This window comes from Nannospalax galili, unplaced genomic scaffold, assembly GCF_000622305.1.
Source record: "Nannospalax galili isolate Female #2095 unplaced genomic scaffold, S.galili_v1.0 scaffold1360, whole genome shotgun sequence".
NCBI lineage: Eukaryota > Metazoa > Chordata > Mammalia > Rodentia > Spalacidae > Nannospalax > Nannospalax galili.
The window spans coordinates 756,592-777,673 of record NW_008346551.1 but is presented as its reverse complement, the minus strand read 5'-3'; the positions used below and the strand labels follow the sequence as shown (position 1 = coordinate 777,673).

Sequence of the window (21,082 nt, the reverse complement as noted above, 5' to 3'; positions counted from 1 at the left end):
TACTTGGTGGGGATATGCTATTTTGGTTTTTCATGTTATTATTTTTTCTCTGTGACTTTGACATGTGAATTTCTTTTGAAGTTTCTGATTCTTGTGTGAGGCTCAAGCTTTCAAGTTTAGGTCTGCTTCTTTTTGTGAACTCTATGTGTCTTTGTGGTTTACTTTTTGGGCATGAAAAGCTGGCTCCCCTAAGCTGCTGGTTCTCTGTTTTGATTTTATATTGGAGTGGCAAGATTGCTTTTGTCTTCAAGAGTTCCTACAGAGACCCAAGTCACATGGGGATCAGATGCTCTCAGGCTTTCTCCTAAGGTCTGGATTCCTCGGGAAAGACTTTGGACTCAGGAATTTGGGGGTTGGACTGGCCTGGGTACTGGGCCCAGGAAAGATGCTGGTCTAGGGCAGCTGGTGGCCATGCCACCCAGCGATGCAAAGGAAGATGGGGGCGGGAAGCACTTCCAAGGCTCCTGGTGAACTGCACTGAGGAGCTGGGTTGGTCTGGATGCAAAGGATCAGGAAGAGGAAAGGTCAGCCCTGCATCCAGGAAAAAGGCCCAGGAAAGGAGAGGGAGATGAGAGTGGGGCCAGGCCCAGAAGGAGCACTCCTGGGGAACTGAGAAGGAACTGAGTTGGTCTGGATGCAAAGGCTCAGGAAGCAGTGGTGGTTCCCCAGGTGTCTGGGGCACCAAGACAAGGAGTGGGTCAGGACCCAGGCTAGGAGGAGAGATCTGCAGGGGAGATCGGAGGGTGAATGAGGCTAGGGTAGTCAAGGTGTGGAGGGAGTGATTGACTTACCCTGGAGAGAGAGAGGCCTGTGGGTCCTGCAGGACCAGGGAAGCAGAGGGAGGTGAGGGCGGGGCCAGGCCCAAAGTGCTCTTGGGGACCCAAGAAGGAACTGAGTTGGTCTGGATACAAAGGATCAGGAAGCAGTGGCGGTTCCCCCAGTGCCTGGGGCGCCAAGACAAGGAATGGGACAGGACCCAGGCTAGGAGGAGAGATCTGCAGGGGAGATCGGAGGGTGAATGAGGCTGGGGAAGTCAAGGTGCAGAAGGCGTGATCAACTTACCCCGGTGAGAGAGGCCTGAGGGTAGGAGAGAGGCCTGCAGGTCGTACAGGCCCAGGGAAGTAGTGCTATTCATTTATTTTTATTTTATGTATGTGAGTGTATTGCTTTCAGGTGTGTAAGTGCATGTGTGTCATGCAATGCCCGAAGAAGACAGAAGAGGGTGTCAGATCCCCCAGAATTAGAGTTACATGGTTATTAGTCACCATGTGGGTGCCTGGATTTGAGAGCAGCATAAGAGCAGCCAGCGTTCTTAAGCACTCTTAAGTGCTAAGCCATCTCTCCAGCCTCATAAATTGGGTTTTCAAGAGTGGGCCTGAACCTGGAGGACATTAGTTCTCCTAGCTATCATTAGAACTGTCTGTTTCCCAGAACTGTGCTGATAGCTCTCTCTTGTCTCCTCAACCTGTACAGATGGGGCTGTCCTGAGTCCTCACTGTGTGTCTATAATGATGGTCTTTTCATCCTTAGTTCACATTCATCCAAAGTTAAGCATTCTTCCCAACCTCCACTGTGTTCAATGGAGGTGGGGCCCTGCCTTCAAGGTGTTGGTATCCTAATTCTCAAGCACAGCTGTGTTCATTCATTATCTTTTTGGCGGAATAGCAAAGGAAGGTTGCCAAGGAGATGCCCATCAGACCCAAGAGCAAAAGCACATGATTTTGTTGTTAATTAAAAGTTATTAGTCCAAGCTGGGCGTGCTGACACATGCCTTTAGTTCTAGTACTAGGAAGGCAGAGGCAGGTGGATCTCTGTGAGTTCAAGGCCAGCCTGGTCTACACAGCGAGTGCCAGGCTAGCTGGGGCTATAGGGTCAAAAAGACCATAAATAAATAAATAAATAAATAAATAAATAAATAAATGTCATTAGTCCAGATTATATTCATTAGTAAGTCAGTCCCACAAGAAACTCAAATATAATGGGCCTGAAATGAGTGACTGTAGATCTAGAAACCAAACAGTGCTCTTTACACAGCACAGGAGTTAAGTGACATTTTATTTTGTCAAAAGGCAGGAGAATCACAAATTCTGAGCCAGCCTCAGCTACAGAGTAAGTTTGAAGCCAGAGTGGGTTACATGAGACCCTGTCTCAAAAAAGTCCATTTTTAAAAGAATAATAAATAAAAAGGTAAAAAATATTGTTGTCATAAAATATTTCATCTTTATATCAGAGCTTTTATATCAGAATCTGGGAATTCTAACTCAAGAGTGTAAAGACACTAAGAGCTCAATAAATAAAAGCCAGACTGAGTAGTGTTTGGGATAAGACTGGTTTTAATGAAGGCAGAGTTTCATCTCTTGCATGGCTGAGTTTAATTCTCATTGTTTTTAAGTGTTCTTTTTTTGTCAATTCAGAGGTAAGTTGAATTTCTAAAAATAAAAAATAAAGAGAACCATAATCAATGAAAAGCGGTCTTACCTTATTTGGTAAAAATACAAGCCTGCATGAAAGAGGCTTCTGTTCAGCTCTGCAACCTGCATGTGGTGCCTCCTGTCCTCCTGAGTCAAGGGATTGCCCCCGCGGTGTCCTTTCTTTGGTTGATAGGAGTTTATTTATGGTAAGTGAATACAGGCTCTCTATGGCAGATCAGGACTCTCTCCTCCCAGCAGAACTTGCCCAGTCTCTACTCTCTTCCAAGAGCAAAAACCATGAACTTATCTCAGCTGAGTTCAGCTTTCAATAACTACTTTATACTAGATTTACATGTTTGTGTTTCTACAGTAACATGGAAAAGCAGGAAAAGAAATGGACCAGATACTTTTTCATTAACATACAGGTGAATAGCAGAGTCAAAAATAACATGTGGACAGACACAGGTCCTTAGGTATTACAGATTCACCAAACTGAACTTCACATTTATTTCTGAGGGTTTGGATAGTCATCACAGAGTGTTAGTAATGGGAAGGATTTACACTGATGAGACAACTGAAGATACGTGTATTTTTTGTTCTTCAGGTAGGTGATTTAGTTAACAACTTCCCAAAACATACAAGGTTAGACTCCTTCTTTCCTTCTACCTCTCCTCCCTCCCTTCGTTTTTACCTCTCCTCCCTCCCTTCCTTTCTCCTTGCTGGAAATAGAACCTTCCTTCCATGCTGGAGATGGAACCCAGGGTCTCATGAGTGCAAGACAAGTGCTCTACCACTGCACCACACACCTAGCCTTAGGAACTGTTGTTTATGACCAATCACCTAAATGCCTTAAATTACGCTCTATAAACATTTCAAGTACCCCTGATAGTCAGGTTGCTCAAGGGATGGTTTAACATTCTGCTTTTTTTAAATATTCCCACTATTTGCATCCCACTTCAAATCTGTTTGATGCTTTGGTTTCTCTCCCAGTTTGCCTGTGGTCTCCCTGGACAGATTTGATCCTGTGAGTATCATCTTATCGCTTCCCGTAGCTTCTCTGCTGACACCTCTGCTTGTCTCCATCTGCCCCGCCCTGGAAAATCTGTTAGTGATGCTCTCTCTCGTGGCTTTCAAGATTGTCTTTTGTCATTACCATTTCATCATGTGTCCTGACTTTGCTTTCCTAATTCTACATCTGTCCTACCCGGTTAACTGAGCTCATTTTCTCATGGAGTTCAGGTGCTTCTTTGCCACTGTTTCCATGGAGATCCTTTCCCACCCATCCTGTCTATCTTCTCTCCTGTACTCTCATAAGGCATGTTAGAAAGCTTGATGCCATTCCACAGTTCATTTTTTTGTCGGTATTCTTTCCTTCTGCTTTTCACACTGCCGTCAGTGGGCATACTTTTCAGTTTGATTGTGCTTCATTTTCTACCTGCTCAAGTCTGCTGAACAGATTTTTGCATGTGTGAAATTGTTTCTGTTACTGTACTTTTCAACTTGAGTTTCTATTCGATTCTGTTAATATGATTCTTTCTCATTATTAATGTTCTTTATTTGGTGAGAAACCTATTCTGTCACTTTACTTTGGTCCTTAGACATTCTCTCTAGGCCTTAGACCATATTTAAAAGAGCTGATTTAGTCACTGTCTGGTTAAGTCTAATGCCTTTTTCTCAGAAGATATTTCTGTTGCTTATACCTTTTTTCCTCCTGCATGTGGTTCTCACTTTCATGTTTATTTATATCTTGTTTTACAGCTGTTTGTTGAAAACTAGACATTTTAAATAAAACAATTTGACAACTCTAGACTGGAGTTGTCCAAAAAAGCAGTCGTGAAAGGGTCGTTGCTTCTCCGTTGTGACTGCATCACTGTTCTTACTTCCATAGCAGCTCCTTCAGAACACACAGTGTTCTCTTACATTCGTCTCTTTGGTGCCAACTCCTTTGTGAGGAGTTTTCTGCTCTTCCTGGACTCTGGATTTGTGTGTCTTTATATGTGAATTCTAATTACAGCTCCAGAACTGACAGGAACTCTACATGGACTCCTGGTATTTGCAGTGATGACCTCCAAGGAGCGCAAGCATCCTAGAGAATGTCACCCAGGATAGCACATTTGCATGTGGAAGTTGTAGGAAGTCTGTTGACAATTATTTTCTCCTAGAAAATGTGTAAATATGCACATCTATAAAGGAATTGTGGTATTCCATTTTGCCACAAACCTAAATTTGCTCTACAAAAGTCAAGTCAGTTTTAAAATAAAAATGGCATTTTAGGAATTAAAAGAAACTGCATAACACCAAAATTTGGTTCAGAATTGACTTGTTAATAAACTATTTGTTTTAGAGACTAAAGAATAAACAGAAAGTACTTGCCAAAGGTATTTTCTATGTGATCAAATTTTGAACCCTGAACAAAGTGTATTGTCACAGGCCTCAGTGTGACTGGAGGACATGATGGTAGAACTCAGCCAGGAGGAGTGGTGGCACATGGGCCCTGCTGAGAGGACCCTGTATAGGGAAGTGATGCTGGAGAACTACAGCCACCTCATCTCTGTGAGTGGGTAGATGACCACCATGTGATTCCCTCTACAGTGCATTCCTTTTTTAAAAAAGAAATTATCTGGGGCTGGAGAGATGGCTCAGGGGTTCACAGCACTGGCTGCTCTTGCAGAGGACCAGGGTTTGGTTCCTAGCATCTACATGGCAGCTAACAACTGTCCATAACTCCAGTTCTAAGGGATCAACACTCTCTTCTGGCCTCCACAGGCATTGCATGCATATGGTGCACTTCATACATGAAAGCAAATAAAAATAAAATATAGGCCGGGTGTGGTGGCACATGCCTTTAATCCCAGCACTCGGGAGGCAGAGACAGGAGGTTCTCTGTGAGTTCAAGGCCAGCCTGGTCTACATAGTGAGTTCCAGGACAGCTGGGGCTACAAGGAGACCCTGTCTCAAAAAGACCAATAAATAAACAAATAAATAAATAAAACAAAAGAAATAAAATAAAAATAATTAAAAATAAATTAAACTCATAGACCCTTTATATAGGTTAACACTGTCCATCAGGCTTTGGATTAAGAAGCCAAAAGTAGCTGAAACTTTGGAGCTAGGATGCTTGTTCTATTATGTTCCCATTGAGGACCTCAAAATGAACATCTTCACTGTATCATTGGGGGTTGCTGATCCATAAGTACTGTAAGTTATTCCTTTACAGGATATCACATTACTAAACCTGAGGTGATATTCAGGTTGGAACACGGAGAAGATCTGTGGTGCTTAAAGAACAAATTTCTAAACCAGAAATACCCAGGTGAGTGAGCACTGAGAAAGAGATGGGCAGGGAGTATTAAGTAGCTTTCTGACATAGTAATGAAACCATTGAGAGGATTAACTTAGATTAAAAAAAATCAGAAAACCCCAATTCAAGATGAAGTGGCCCCCTGGCTTTGGACCTCTGACAACAGCAGCAAGCCCCTTACCACATGATGCGTCATGAACCAGAGGGAGAGAAAGAGGATGCCAGGGTCTCACAGTCTCCTTTGAAGGCACACTCCCAATATCCCAAGGGCCTCCCATTAATCCCTGTCTCTCAAAGACCCTAGTTTACCCCCTCCAACATTACCACATCGTGACTAAGCTTTCATGCCAGGGACCTTTGGTACATCCAGTAATATTCAAAGTACAGCAGAAGAACATTTGAAAATTTTCATTCCTTAACAGTTTTCTTAAGATATAATTTAGACAGCATACAATTCAGCCTTTGAAGTGTATATTTAACCCAGTGACTTTTGGTGCAGTCATAAATATGTGCAAATATCACCGCAATCCATTTTTTATCTCCTCAAAAAGAAACCTATATCATTAGTCATCATTTTCCTCCTCCCCACATTCTGTCAGCTCTAGGCAACCGCTAACCTCTAAATAGATTGGCCAATTTTACATAATATCATCATATAATGTATGGCCTCTATTAGTTTCTTTTACAAGTTCCTGCATGGACATATGTTTTTATTCTTCTTGAGTATATACTGATAGGTACCACATAACTTAGCAATTCCATCCTGCATTTATCTGTTTAGGAAGTGCCAGTCTGTTCTCCCCAGTGACTGCTCCATTTTCCATAGGAGGATGCTGATTTCTCTACATCCTTATCAAATAACTGTTACTATCTGCCTGTCTGACTCAGCCACCCTGGTGGATGTGAAGTGGTAGGTAGCTCAGTGTAATTTTGGCTTGCATTTCTGTATTAATCGGCTTGGGGTGTCATAATGTAACATCATTAGCTGCATGACTTAAACAATAGCATTTTCCCTTACAGTTCTGGAGGCTGGAAAGTGCAGAAACAAGGTTCTAGTAGTGTTTTGTGAAACCTATTTCCCTGTGTAACAGTCAGATTTCTTTTTAAAAAAATTTTTCTTTTTATGGATATGTGTTTTGTAGGGGTGTTGTTGTCATTTGAGACAGGCTCTCCCTGTAGCCCCTGCTGACCCTGAATTTACTAGCCTCATTTATCTGCCTCTGCCTCCTAAGAGCTGGGATTAAAGGTGTGTGGCACCATGCCTGGCCAGCTTACTTTCTTGCTGTACTCTCACATAACTTTTCCTGTTTAGTATTTATTACCCTTCTTACCTCCTTAAAGACTTTGCACCCAACTATAGGTACTCTGGAGGTTGGGGCTTCAACACAGGAATAAGTGGGACATAATTCGGTCCACAGTTTCCCTCATCACTCTTATGTCAGGCATCTTTTCATGAACCTGCAGGCATTTGTTTATACCAATAAAAATTCTTGGGAATTGTTTTTAAGTGTATATTTTTTAATATAATTAAAAATAAAATAATCTTAAGAGCTGCAATGTATTAGTATAGATTTATTTTCTTACATTTATAAATAGTTCTTAGAAGGCTAGTTGTGAGTATGTGAGAATGAGAATTTTTTTTTTTTCGTCTTTTTGAAGCAGGGTTTCCCTGTAGCCCGTGCTGTCTTGGAACTCACTATGTAGACCAGGCTGGCCTTGAACTTACAGAGATCCGCTTGCCTCTGCCTCCCAAGTGCTGGGACTACAGGTGTATATTTTTTAAAGCCCAAAAACAAAAAATTGGGGTTATGGTGATATTTGGATAAGGTGGCATTTCCATGGATAATTTGCTACAAATGGCTACAATTTTTAGGCAGCTTTTTTTTTTTTCTTTTTTATCTTTTTTTGTTTGCTCTTAAATTTTGGATGCTGCGGATCTATATAAGGAGAAACTTTGAGGTGCATGATCCAAGAAGAAGAAGGCAGAACTCAAGCCATAAGGAGCCCTGTGCTACAGGAAAGGACGCCAGAGTGTGTAGAAACGCCGGACTTGAGTGAGGAACGAAACACTGCGAGAGCCTCTGAGTGACACCTCAGTGAAGCACCCTTATCCTATTTGTTGAGAAATTTGGAGGCCACCGGGATGGCCTCCGTGGTACAGTATAGGTTTAGCATGCATGACACGGCGCCCTGACTCCATCCTCAGCATAAAAGTGTACTGCGAACTGGGGCTTTATGAAGAGCAGAGACAGGATGGAGTGGGAGTCAGACCCCAAGGGTCTTGACTAGCAACAGAGCCCAGCCGGAACTTAAAGGCATCATTCACTGGAAGCTTCTTTGGTATACTTTTCTATAATTTTATACTGTTGCTCCCGCCCCTCCTTTTTTCTCTTCAATTTTTTGAGACAGGGTCTCACTTTGTAGCCCTGACCAGCCTGGAACTTACTATGCGGCTGAGGCTGGCCTCAAGTTAGTGGTGATCATCCTGTCTCCCAAGTGACACTGGAACTTACTATGCGGCTGAGGCTGGCCTCAAGTTAGTGGTGATCCTCCTGTCTCCCAAGTGGCACTGGTGGAATTACAGGTGTCAGCCACCGTACCTCACTTGCCAAGGTGCCCTTTTCGAATGTTAATTATTCAAGGGCTGATTAAGCAATGTGTGGCGCTATTTCACATTTTCACTTCCTGTCTGCTTTGGAAAGATCTCATTCATTAAACTTCATCAAAAATAAATTTATAAAAACGTTTAAAAACCCTAAAATTAATTTTCTACTCTAAAACTTTCATTAAGGGCTGGAGAGATGGCTCAGCAGTTAAGAGCACTGACTGCTCTTGCAGAGGACCAGGGTTCGATTCCCAGCACCCACATGGTGGCTATGAACCCGTCCTTAACTCCAGTTCCAGGGGAATCCGAAACCCTCTTCTGACCGCAGCATTGCATGACACAGGTGCACTCACATACATGCAGGAAATACACTCATACTACGTAAAATAAAAATAATAAAATATTTTAAAAACTTTCATTAAACTGTAAGGCTTAAAAGAATAAAAATAAAGGTGCAGGGGAAAAAAACTTATGGCTTGTAGATTTTAAGATAATGTAAAGAAGAAAGAAAAAAAATGAAAGACACAAAATCCACAAACTGAGAAAATAAGGTTGTGGGTCTGCATGTGGGCTGCCCTCCTCATGCGAATCCTGCCCCTGATTATCAGAGGTACACAAATGTAGACTGCTGCTCATTTCAAAAATAAAATCTTCTATTTGTGAGGAAAAAAGAACAAAATAAAGTAATCTTAATTATTAAAAGAGAACCATTCTTACTGAAAGATTTTGTTGTGAACCCTTTAAGCAGATAGTATAACATAAAGTTTATATTATAAACTATAATTTAGTTCAAATATATCTTCTAGTCACTAAATATGAATGTTTAGAGTATACTGATTGGCTGAGAAAGATATGCCTGTATCAATAACCTAGAATCATTGTAATAACAAAGAATGCTAAAGGTGCTGAATTGATAGGAATGAAATAACAAGTTTTATCTTCACTTCTCATTCAGATTTTAATACTGAAGTGTAACTATCTTGTATTAAAAGGAGCCTCTTGGACCAGCTTCGTGGCTCAGCTGATAAAGGAACTTCTTGCCCAAGCCTGGTGACCTAAGTTTGATCCCTAGAACACACAACAATTTCCTGAAGTTGTCCTCGGACTTCCACACATGCACACTCACTAATATATATATATATATATATATATATTTTCTTCTAGGGAGCCGTTATAGCTCGACAGCACAGGTTTTAAAACTTTTCAATATCTGAATGACTGTAAAAACACAAAATGGAGTTCTACAAACTTAAAAACTCACTGGAATTAGGAAGTCCCAACACACTCTTGAAAAGAATGCTGTGTCCGCACAGAATAGCATTTCTGCCTTTGTTGGAGAAACTGAGGCCTTTTTACTTGTCCAAATAAATAACAGTTCTCCTGTAGAAGGTATAGATGCCATTTGTACTAAAATGAGCCACACATTTGTCACTACAAAGAGCAAGCTTTTCAAGTTGCTGTGGAATTTTCATAAGTGAAAGTGTTGTATTAGTCTAAAACAAAAATACTCAATAAATCTAAAAACTGCCACGAATAATATTCTCTGAATACAGTGTGATAAATACAGAAATTAATAAAATGAATAAACAAAAACTGCCCGCATAAAACTTTAATTATCTGTTAAGTGGTATACTACAAAAGACATCAAATTCAAAATTATAATTATGGAGATAACTATTTTAGAAACCTTTAGCTATTGCTACATTATTAAACAGCAATTAATAAAGCAGGGACATTAATATGCGCTGTTGAAAGCAAATACAAGTACAGATAAACATGTATGTGAGTGCATACACACAAATTTAGTACTCTGAAAGGTGGAATGAATGAAGAGGGCTGAAGACTTGGCACTGACTGAACGTCTTGGTGGGTAGTGTCAACGGATGCCTTGTGGGAAACCTGATAACTTCTCATGCCCACTGTTATGTGGAGGTTTCTACACCCCCGAAGTGCTGGTGGAGACAGTAAAGACCCACTTATCAAGGATAACTAGGATCCCAGAAGATGGTGGGGAACCAGAACGTATCTCTCCACTCTGTAGGTGGTGTTAGGGCACTGCACTTTCCCTACTGGCATGGTTCCCAAAGAGCTAGCTAAAACCGAAGAGTGATCTTGATAAAGCCCAATTCACTGATTTTCTTTTATAAACTGTGTTTTGTTTTCTTGTCTTGACTTCAAATTTCAAAGTAATTATCTTCAAAATTCAAAGTACTATCTTCTAGAAATTTTAAAATTTCACTTTTTATACTTAATGATCTGTGTATCATGTGCTATCATAGAAAATGCAAGGTATATACTGCTTACTATTTTTTTTTAAAGAGCGTGTACTTATTTTACCACTACTTATTGAAAAGAATATTGTTTCTGCACTAAATAGCATTTGCACCTTTCATAGAGAAACAGATGCCTTTTTATCTGTGGATGTATTTCTGGAGGCCATTCATTTTCATTCCTTTACTTGCCTAACCTCATGCCGTAGTTTGATTATTCTAACTTGATTAAGTTTTGAGATCTCAGTGATAGAGTACTTGTCTGTCATGTGCAAGGCCCTAGATTTAAAAAAAATTTATTTATTATTTTCATTTTATATGTTTGAGTATATTGCCTGTATGTATGTTAAGTGCACCTGTGTTGTACAAATGCCTGCTGAGGTCAGAAGAGAGCATCAGATCCCCTGGAACTGGAGTTATGGATAGTTGTTAGCCACCATATGAGTGCTGGGAACCCAACTCAGGTCCTTTGCAAGAGCAGCCCAGTGCTCTTAACCAATGAGCCATCTAGCCTCAAGATCCTAGATTTGATCCCTTGTATCCAGTCTTCTAACCCATAAACAGAACATTCCTTGTATTTCAGCAGTGTTTTGTAGCTTGCAGTGTACTGAAACGAAGGCTTTTGTCTCTCCTGTTCTTTAGATGACATGACATGGTAATATTTCTCTTGGTTTCAAATTCCAATTACTCATTGCTTGTTTATAGACAGGATTATAGATAGACCTTTTGTTTTGGTTTGGCTGAAAAATGTTTGCTCAGAGAGCTTTAATTTAGTCCAAATTTTATTGTAAAGACTTTTCTTTTTATTTTATTATTATTATTATTTTTTGTATTTTTGACACAGGGTCTCCCTGTAGCCACAGCTGGCCTGGAACTTGCTATGTAGACCAGGGTAGCCTTGATCTCACAGAGATTCACCTGGCTCTGCCCCAGCAGTGGGATTAAATGCCTAGGTAGCCTCACCTGACTCTTAACTGTATCTTTTATTTTCATTCTTGTCTAACTACTTAATATTCCAATGCAATCTTGTAAAGGCAGTACAAAGATAGTTTCCTATTCCTCAGTCTTAGAACACATTTAGTATTTAAAAGTTTTTCTAATTTATTTTTATTTTTTGTGTATGAGTGTTTTGCCTGCATGTATGTAAGTGCACTCATGTTGTGTAAAGCTCAAAGAGGTCATTAGATTCCCTGGAATTGGAGTTACAGACAGTGGTTAGCTACCATGTGGGTATTGGAAACAGAACCCAGGTGCTCTGCAGCAACAGCCAGTGCTCTTAACCACTGAGCCATCTCTCCAGCCCCACATTCAGTACCTTAAGTACCAGGTTTGGTATAGGGTGTTTATTTCCTTTTTGTTTAATTTTTGCATCAACTGAAGTAGTCATGTAGCTTTATAAGACTAAGAGATCAGTTGCTGTTCATTTATTGGTTTTCTCTTTTTTTTCATCTTTTTAAAAAATATTTTATTTTAATTTTTTTTCTTTTTTTTTAATTAGAAGAAGCATTTCATTACAACAGCATTAACCTATTCAATAACATTTTTCTGAGCTAGGGTACATCTCTTTCAAAATTGGCTGTACATTTTTGGGTTTACAGATGGATTATTACGCTTGTACAATCTTTTACTCATTATAAACTCTATGACATAAAATTAAATGAGGTTTTAACGTTTAAAAAAGATCTCCACTTCATTGTTAAAATACACAGTTTCATACAGAAAAATTCATTTTAAGACAATTGACATTGAGACGTTTTCACATGCATTTCTAATCTCTCTATATATGACTATTACTGGTCACAGTCGCTTACTTTCTGAGTTCCTTGGCATCTTTTAAAGACAAAGTCTCACCAGGTAGCCCTAGCTGGCCTCGAACTTGTGACAATCCTCGTCTCAGCCTCCCAAGTGCTGAGATTACATGTATGCCATCATATCTTGCTTTTTACATTTTAAAAATACAGTAGCAGTTCCACATTTGAAGATAAACTCCACTTGACCATGACTAATTATTTCATGTATTGGTATGTACCGTATTTTTAACTTTATTTCATGGGGGAATCTTGGTCTGTTTCTTTTATTGAACTTTTATTTTCTTCTCTTGCTATAAAGATGATACAGACCTCCATACAGTCTAGGAACTGTGCCTTTACATTGTCTATTTTCCAGAAGACAATATGAGTAATGGGCTTTCTTTCTTCCTTAGATATTTTGTAGAATTCCCAAATTAAAACCATTCGAGGTGCTAGAGCCCTTGTTTGGTACTCTGTGTGTATATCCAGATATGTGCACATAATTAAATATATAAATAGATATTTTGTAAATGTCTCAAAACCATTTGAGAGGCTCAATTTCTTTCTTTGGAACTCTGTGTGTATACCCAGATATGTACACATAATTAAATATATGTATAATTTTCTCCTGTGTATTTAATTTCTTAGGCAGATGTCAGCCTGTTCAGATTGTATTTGTTTTTGAGTGAATTTGGAATTTTGTTTTCCTAAGAACTGTGTCAATTTCTGTGTCAATTGTAGGTTATCAAGTTTGTGGTCACAGTGGACTGGGTGTTGAACCCTCTACCCCACTTTGTATGTTGAAACCCTGGGTCCTTTCAGGATATAGCTAGGTCATGAAGGTGGAGTGCTCGGGATAGTTGCAGCCCATAAGGAAGAGACCATACAGCTAGCTGGCTTTCCCGTCACCATCTGAGGGTACAAGAAGTCAGCGGTCTGTTACCCAGATTAAACTTTATTAGTTCTCCTTGACTATCTCTTTAATGTGTATAGCGTCAGTAGTTAGGTGCCTTCTTATAGTTCTAATAGTGATAATTTCTATCTTCTTTTTTCCTCAGTTATAAAAACTTCTTTTCAAAGAACTAAGATATGTTTGGATTTTCTGTTTTCCATTTCCTTGACTTCTCATTTTTATTTTTCATCTGTCTTTATTTATGATTTCTCCATTTTGTCTCGTTTCTTAAAGAGGAGACTTTGATATCTGGCTGGAAATCTATCTTTTCTAATATAAACACCTTAAGCTACCTGTTTACACATGAGAATTGCTGTAGGTGCCACCCCCAGATTTCTATCTCTAAAATTAATTTTTTGTAGGAATTTGTCTTTCACTCATGTGTGAATTAGAAATGTATAATTTGTCAGTATTTTGCACTTCTTCAAATCTTGCTGATTTCTGATATAATTTCCCTGTAGCCTGAAGTCACCCTCTATGACGTCTATTCTTTTGTATTTGTGGAGTTTTTTTTCTTATAGTCCAAGATATTATTATCTTGCATGTTTCAGATGCATTTGAGAAGAATGTGAATCCAACTATTGTCAAGTGCCTTATGTCCTCAGATTGTGAAGGTGTGATCACAGTGAGGCTTCATTTTTTAAAAGAAAAATTGTGTGTAGGGGCGGGGGTGGGTGGGAGGTGCCCACAGAGGCCTGGAAAGGGTCTTGGATCCCTTGGAGTTGGAGTTATAGGAAATGGGAGTCCACAGTCAACATGGGTGCTGGAAACTGAACTCAGGACCTCTGGAAGACCAGCAAGTGCTCTTAACTGCTGAACTCTCTCTCCAGCCCCTGCTTCATTTATTCTACCTGTAAGATTGTGCCTGCCATTCATATATTTCTCTCAGTTGTTCCTGTGTGCCTTTAATTCTTTTCCTTCCCATAGCTGCCAAGCATTGCCATCAGTACCACAGAACAATGACCTTGTTGTTCTTGTCATAAACTATTAAGACATTTTGTTCCATACCTCCTGCATGGATCAAAAATGGAACTTATTTCTCTTCATGGTCTTTGCTGTGAGCTCCCTATTTGGCTCATGGAAGAAAACATTACAAAAGTATGATGAGCCTCTATGTAGTAAACAAAGAATAGCTCTCTTTTCAGCCTCTGTGGAAACACAGGATGAGCATCCATTCTTGTTTGGCCTAAGTATTTTAGATTTTGCCATAAAAGATTTCTTTTAGCCTACCTTTGTCTCCGATCTTTGCCTAGGAGGAAAGGGCTTTCCTTTGTGCCCTTTGTCAGCTTCGGATTTGGGGCAGCTTAAGCACAGGTTACTGGAGCTATGGAAAGCAGGAAACAAAACAAAACAAAACAAAACCTTAAGGTTTTCCCCACTGTCATTTCTTAAGTCCTGAGATCTAGTTCCTTTCCATTTTGTAGAGATGTCAAAAGTTTTCTTATCTATACCCCCGCAATTTTTTTTTTAATTGTGAAAAAGAGGGCTTAGAAGAAAAGGGGCTACTCCATTTGGACTGGACTAAAAATAATACCTGGTTGGTTTTTGTTTTGAAAATCAGTAAGGTTGAGGAAAGATAAATAGGATGCCTGCCTGTCTGCACTCATGAATTATTTAAATTTAGAAATGTGACTAGAAACAATAGAATTAAATATGTAATGTGGCTATAAATTCCTTCCCATAAGAAGTGTAAGATTTGCATTTCTCATTTTAGGATATTACAAAGTTGATGTCCACTTTGAGAAAGATCAAGAAAAACAAGAGAAGCTTTTGAAGAAAGTAATATTCATTGTTGAGGACACACAAAGTAACAGAGGACAGGAATTTTTAGGAGAAGAACCATTTAATCTGGGTATACCTTTAGACTGGGAAGACGACTTGTAAATGTGACTCATGGAGGATTTTCCAATTATGTCTGAGTTAACTGTTGGTAAAGGAAACTATTCAAGAGTGAAGACTGCTTTCATGAATGTATGTGGAAAACTACTTGGTATTAATTATGAGGACACTCAGACTACAAAGTAGTCTTATGAATGTAATAAAAATATGAAAGTTCTCAGCTATGAGCAAGAACAACATCAAAAATTTCATACTTTGAAAAAATCTTTTGAATGGAATGAATTTGGAAGACTTTTATGTAGTAAGACTCTCTATAATATATTTGAGAATTTTTCCAGAAGAGAGAAGCCCTGCAAGGATGATGAATTTAGGGAAGACTGTGAGAAAGAAAATCTGTTTAACCGCAAGAGAACTGAGACATGGGGAAAATCCTCTGCTTTTAATGATTGTGGAAAACCCTCCAAAAAACGCCCTTGTGGAATATAGTAAAGTTCACGTGGCTTTAACACGTCATGAATGCAATAAAAATAGTATTAATTTCAGTGGAACATCACCTCTCATTCGAACCCCAAACCAAAAAAAGTAGCAGACAAGTTTTCTCCTTCAGTGCTCAGAGCCCAGCATACCCCCAGCCCAGCTTTGCTCCTAGGGGGCCACAGCACCCCCTACTGAGTAACAACTGCCAGCTGGTCCATCACAGCTTTGTTCTGAAATGGGGTTCTGATTTCTCCCCAGGATCTTCCTCTTAGGTCTCTGCAACTATGCTGGGAGGCAGAGTTTTACTTTCCTAGAGGCAAATGATGTCCAGTTAACCCTGACCTCTGGGTTGAATGGCAGAAACTTACTGTTGAGTTCTTTCCAGGAAGCGGTCCCAGTCTTTCTCCTGCACCTGCTCTGTAAGTTCATTTGCATTTGAGACTGTGAAACAAAAAATGTAAAGGAGAACGAGGTTCTCTTCTTTCCACAGATCGTCCCCCAGCTGTCTCTCTACTCGATTTGGAAAAGTGGAAATTAAAATAAAAGGTGGCGCTGAGGAAGGGGAGGTGTAACAGTGAAAGCCAAAAGGGACTGTTGGAGCTCTGGAAGGCCACACGGTGAGGGGGAGATCAGGAAGAAGGGCTGGGGAGAATCAATATAAATATATTTTGATATTTTGTTTGAAAATTCCAAAATGAAACCCAATACTGTGTAGGCTAATTAAAAAATTAAGAGAGGAGAGAGAGAGAGAGAGAGAGAGAGGGGGAGGGGGAGGGAGAGGGAGAGGGAGAGGGAGAGGGAGAGGGAGATAGAGATAGAATCCTATGTCATCTGAGAGTATCTTACCTTTCGGATGTTCTTCTTTATATTGATGGGGGTGAAAGGAGATACCTTTCAAGGTAGGGAAGTACCGGGAGGTAGAGCCCTATGCCACAAGCAAAGGGGGTGAGGGGCAGTGGCAGCCCCCACAGGTCATCCTCCCTCCTCAGCTTTCAGGATGCCTCCTTTCAGTCTCTCCTGCTCTACCTTTTTCATGTTCTATTCTATCCCTCCAGAACTCATGTACTTCCTGGTTCTTTTTCTCACTCGAAGATCTTGGCTTGAGGTCTTTTAATGACTAATTTTGTGGTCCTTGAGGTAGGTAATACACACCTTTAATCCCAGCACATGGGAGGAAAGGCATGTGAATCTCTGTGAGACTGAGAACAGCCTGGTCTATACATCACATTGCAGGCATGCTGGGACTATAAAATCAAAATAAGTCGAAAAAATTAAAATCAATTAAAATCTGAGATTGGGCATTGGAGATTGGGAGTTGGAGAGATGGCCCAGGAGTTAAGACTTCCTCTGTGATCATAAGGCCGTGGGTTCACGTCACAGCACCCACATAACAAGCTTGGCAGCCCCACAAATGCTTAAAACCTCAGCTCTAAGGGGGTGTGTGGAAAGGAGTGCCTCAGGGGCTTATCGGATTCTTGTTTAGCTGAGAAAATGCAAACGCCAGGATCAGAGAGAGACTGTACTTCAAAGGATGTGCAGAATGTGACAGAGGACATCCAGTGCCTTCTTCTGCCCTCCACACATACGTACCCCTATACACGTGTACATACAATCACATAGACACCTGGACATAAATCTTAAAATTTGAGGCTGGAGAGATTCGGTGGTTAAGAACAGTTCCTACGTTTTCAGAGCACCAGGATTCAGTTCCCAGCACCTCCATGGTGGCTCACAACCACCTGGAACTTCAGATGGAGGGGATCCTATTCTGTCTTTTAGACTACACAGGTACCAGGCACACATGTGGTACACATACATATATATAGGCACTCACACATACACATAAAATAAAAATAACCTTTAAAAACTCTGATATTAACCTTGTAATTTTGACTGTTTTTCAGGGATTTAAAAATTATTTTATTTGTTGTTTTCATTTTGTGTGTATGAGTGTGTTGCCTGCCTGTGTGTAAGTGCATCTGTGTCATGCAATGTTCACAGAAGTCAGAAGAGGGCATGAATTCCCCTGGAACAGCAGCTACAAATGGTTGTTAGCTGCCATGTAGGTGCTGCTGAGAAATGAACCCGGCTCTTCTGGAAGAGCAACCAGAGATCGCTCTTAACTACTGAGCAATCTCTCCAGCCCTGATTTCTCAGGGTTTTTATCCTCAGTACTTCTTGTCCCCAAGTCTGGCTTTCATGTGCAACGTTTTCCTTTTCCATCAATTCAAGGAAAGAACTCAAAGTATTTTTCGTATCCATTTAGCTTTATGAATTTTGAACATTTTCTATATTGTTTGCCTCATTTTCAAACTGAAGAACCTAAATACATAAAAATAAAAATTCCTAAGTCTAAGCATGAAATTTATTAGTAGCTAACACTTCATATTATTTGTAAGTGTATACCATTAGTAATGCTGGGTTTGTTAAAGTTTAAACTTCAAAAGACCGGGGTTTGCACCATGCATTCATCTCTGTACCTCCAACCACATGTACATAAGCATACATAATACGTAGACACACATATCATATTCTTTCACAAACTATTCCTGTACTTTAGAATCTAAGAATATATCATTTGATCCTAAGCCATCAAGGAAATGCCAATGAAACCTACAACATGCCATAATGACAATAATTAATAATAATAATAAATAATAATAATAATAATAAATGCTAGTGAGGATACAGAGAAAGGGACAACAGGGAGAAGAAATAAAAAAAGCAAATTTTGTTTGAAGAGTCCATAATGAAACCCATAAAAGTTAACACACACAAACACAGAGAATGATACGGAAACAGCAAGACAGTGAGAGAGAGAGAGAGAGAGAGAGAGAGAGAGAGAGAGAGAGAGGGAATCCTCTGATGGGTCTGGGTAGAAGGTTGCTTACCTTCCTGACAATCTTCTTTATATTTGGTGGGTGTGAGAGGAGATACCTCTCAAGGGAGGGGAGTAACAGGAAGTAGAACCCCACTCTGCACACAAAGGAAAGGGTCATGTCCATTACCCATGTAGTGGAGCTGGGACCCAGCCATGCAGCATATACGTTTTCCAGATGGGAGAGAAAATTCTCCATCTTGAGTATTGGGCAGTGGTTTTCAGGCCACTGAACCCTGGGAGTTATCTCTGGCGGATAGCCCGGGTCGGCATCACAGAGCTGTGTCCTCTCATCACAATGGGCTTCTGAGAGAGGGGGAGGGGTGATGGCAGCCCAGCAGGTTCTCCTCCCTCCTTAGCCTTCTGGATGCCTCCTTTCAACTCTACCTTCTCCAACTTTTTTCATGTGATAGAGGAGGATACCTAATGCCGTCTTCTGTCCTCCACACAGGCATACAAGTACACACGTATACATATACTCATATAGACACACAAGCACCTTAAGAAATAATTAGGGGCTGGAAAGATGTCTCCGTGGTCAAGAACACTTGCTCTTGCACAGGATTCAGGTTAGGTTCCCAGCACCCGCACGGTGGTTCACAACTCCACTTCCAGGAAATCTGATGCCTTCCTCTGGCCTCTGTAAGCAACAACCATGCTTGTAGTGCCTGTACATACATGTAGGCCCTCACACATACACATGAAATAAAAAATTAATCTTAAAAAATATATTGGCCCTATAATTTTGAATGTTTCCCAGGGATTTTTGTCCTCAGTGCCTCCTTTGTCCCCAAGTCTGGCTTCCTGTATGATTTTGTCTTCCATTAATTCAGAAAAAGAACTTTAATTTCCTTTAGATATTTACTTTTCTGAATTGTGAATTTCTTTTATATTTTCCGCTTATTTTCAAGTGGAAGAACCTAAGTATATAAAAATAAAATTTATAAATCTAAGTACAAAAGAATTATAAGTAGCTAAAATTTCAAATAGTATTGGTAAGTGTATATATAGCATTTATAATTCTGGACTTGGTAAAGTTCAGATATCACAAAGACTTTTGGGATTGCTTCATGTATTCATCTGTGTTACATCCAGCCACATGTACACAACACATAATACACAAACACACATATCATATTCTTCCACAAATCAATCCAGTATTTTTGAACCTAGGAACATAACCCTTTCTCTTTATCCATCAGGGAAATGCCAATCAAAATTGCAATGGCATCTCAGAATGACTAGAGTAGTAACAACAACAACAACAGGTACTGATGAGGATGTGGAGCAAGGGCAACTTTCACCCAAAGGCTGGTAGGGATGTGAACTCATAGCCATTATGAAGAACAAGATGGAGGTTGCTCGAAAAGTAGATCTACAATATGATTCAATTATTCCACTCCAGTATATATTCCAAAGAAATATAATCAACAAATACCAAATATATCTGCATGCTCACGTTAATTGTGGCACTAGTCATTATAGCTTAGATACTGGATCAGTCTAGGTGCCTCTCAAGAGTGCTGATCAGCTACAAAGAACGAGATCCATTTGTAACAGGGATAAAACTGGAGGTTGTTACGTTCAGTGCAATGTTAGACATAGAAAAACAATCACGGCGTGTTCTCTTTTATATGGAACCTTAAAAAAAGTCAACCTGGACATAGAAAAGTGATTATTAGAGATTGAGAATGGGTGGAATGGGTAGAGAAAGGGACTGATTTTGATTGTGCATGCTGCATGAATGTATTGAAATATCACACTAAACCATATCAACAGATACAATTAATACACAATAAAAAATTTTCACTTACAGTATCTTTGGCTTCCTTCTGACGAAAATGCTGGCCACATCAAGTAAGTTTGAAAGTGTTCTTTTTCCCTCTTCAAGTTTTGAAAGAAGCCAGTTCACACAAAGGAGCTCACACAAAATCACCTTCAGGTGGTCTCCTAATAGGAAAGAAAACCTCAAGACCATGTGCAGCCATGACAGTCCTTGAAGTGGGACAGCATTAGGAGGGACAGCCACTGTGAGTAGCATGACAGGGTCCTGAAGGAAAAGAAACAGACCCTTAGTTCCTGAAATGTCAGGAGATATTTGGCACCATGGCCGTACACATCCATATGGGGTCTTAAAGGGAGAAGGGAGGGCCTGCTCTTCAAATCTGGATAATAAAGGGTATTTGTGATTCTTACTAGGTTTTCAGGGAGATATTGGAGCCACATGATCTAGCCTGTTCTGGCCTGTGCGCTAAGAGTAAGGAAGTAACTAAAACAAGAAAAGTTGTTATTCAAGGTTGTCCTTGGACAAGGGATCGCATATATCTGGGGGTAGGAGGTGGGCTTGCTCACAGCTGCAAATGGGAGGAAGAGAACTGAATTCTTTGCAAGAGTTGTGGCTTGATTTCTGAGAAAGATAGAAAGGCAATTAGAGGGTTTCTATACAATTTTGAAACATAACAACTCTCCTTTAAATATTTGGTGGAGGGGCTGGATAGATGGCTCAGTAGTTAAGAGCATGTGCTGCTCTTGCAGGTGTCTGGAGTACATTTCCCAGCA

General features: G+C 40.0%; 1 pseudogene; it reads left to right on the top strand.

The window, feature by feature from the left end:
- Positions 1-15,213, top strand: part of LOC115072025 — a 32,142-nt pseudogene extending 16,929 nt beyond the window's left edge.
- Positions 15,214-21,082: the final 5,869 nt, after the last annotated feature.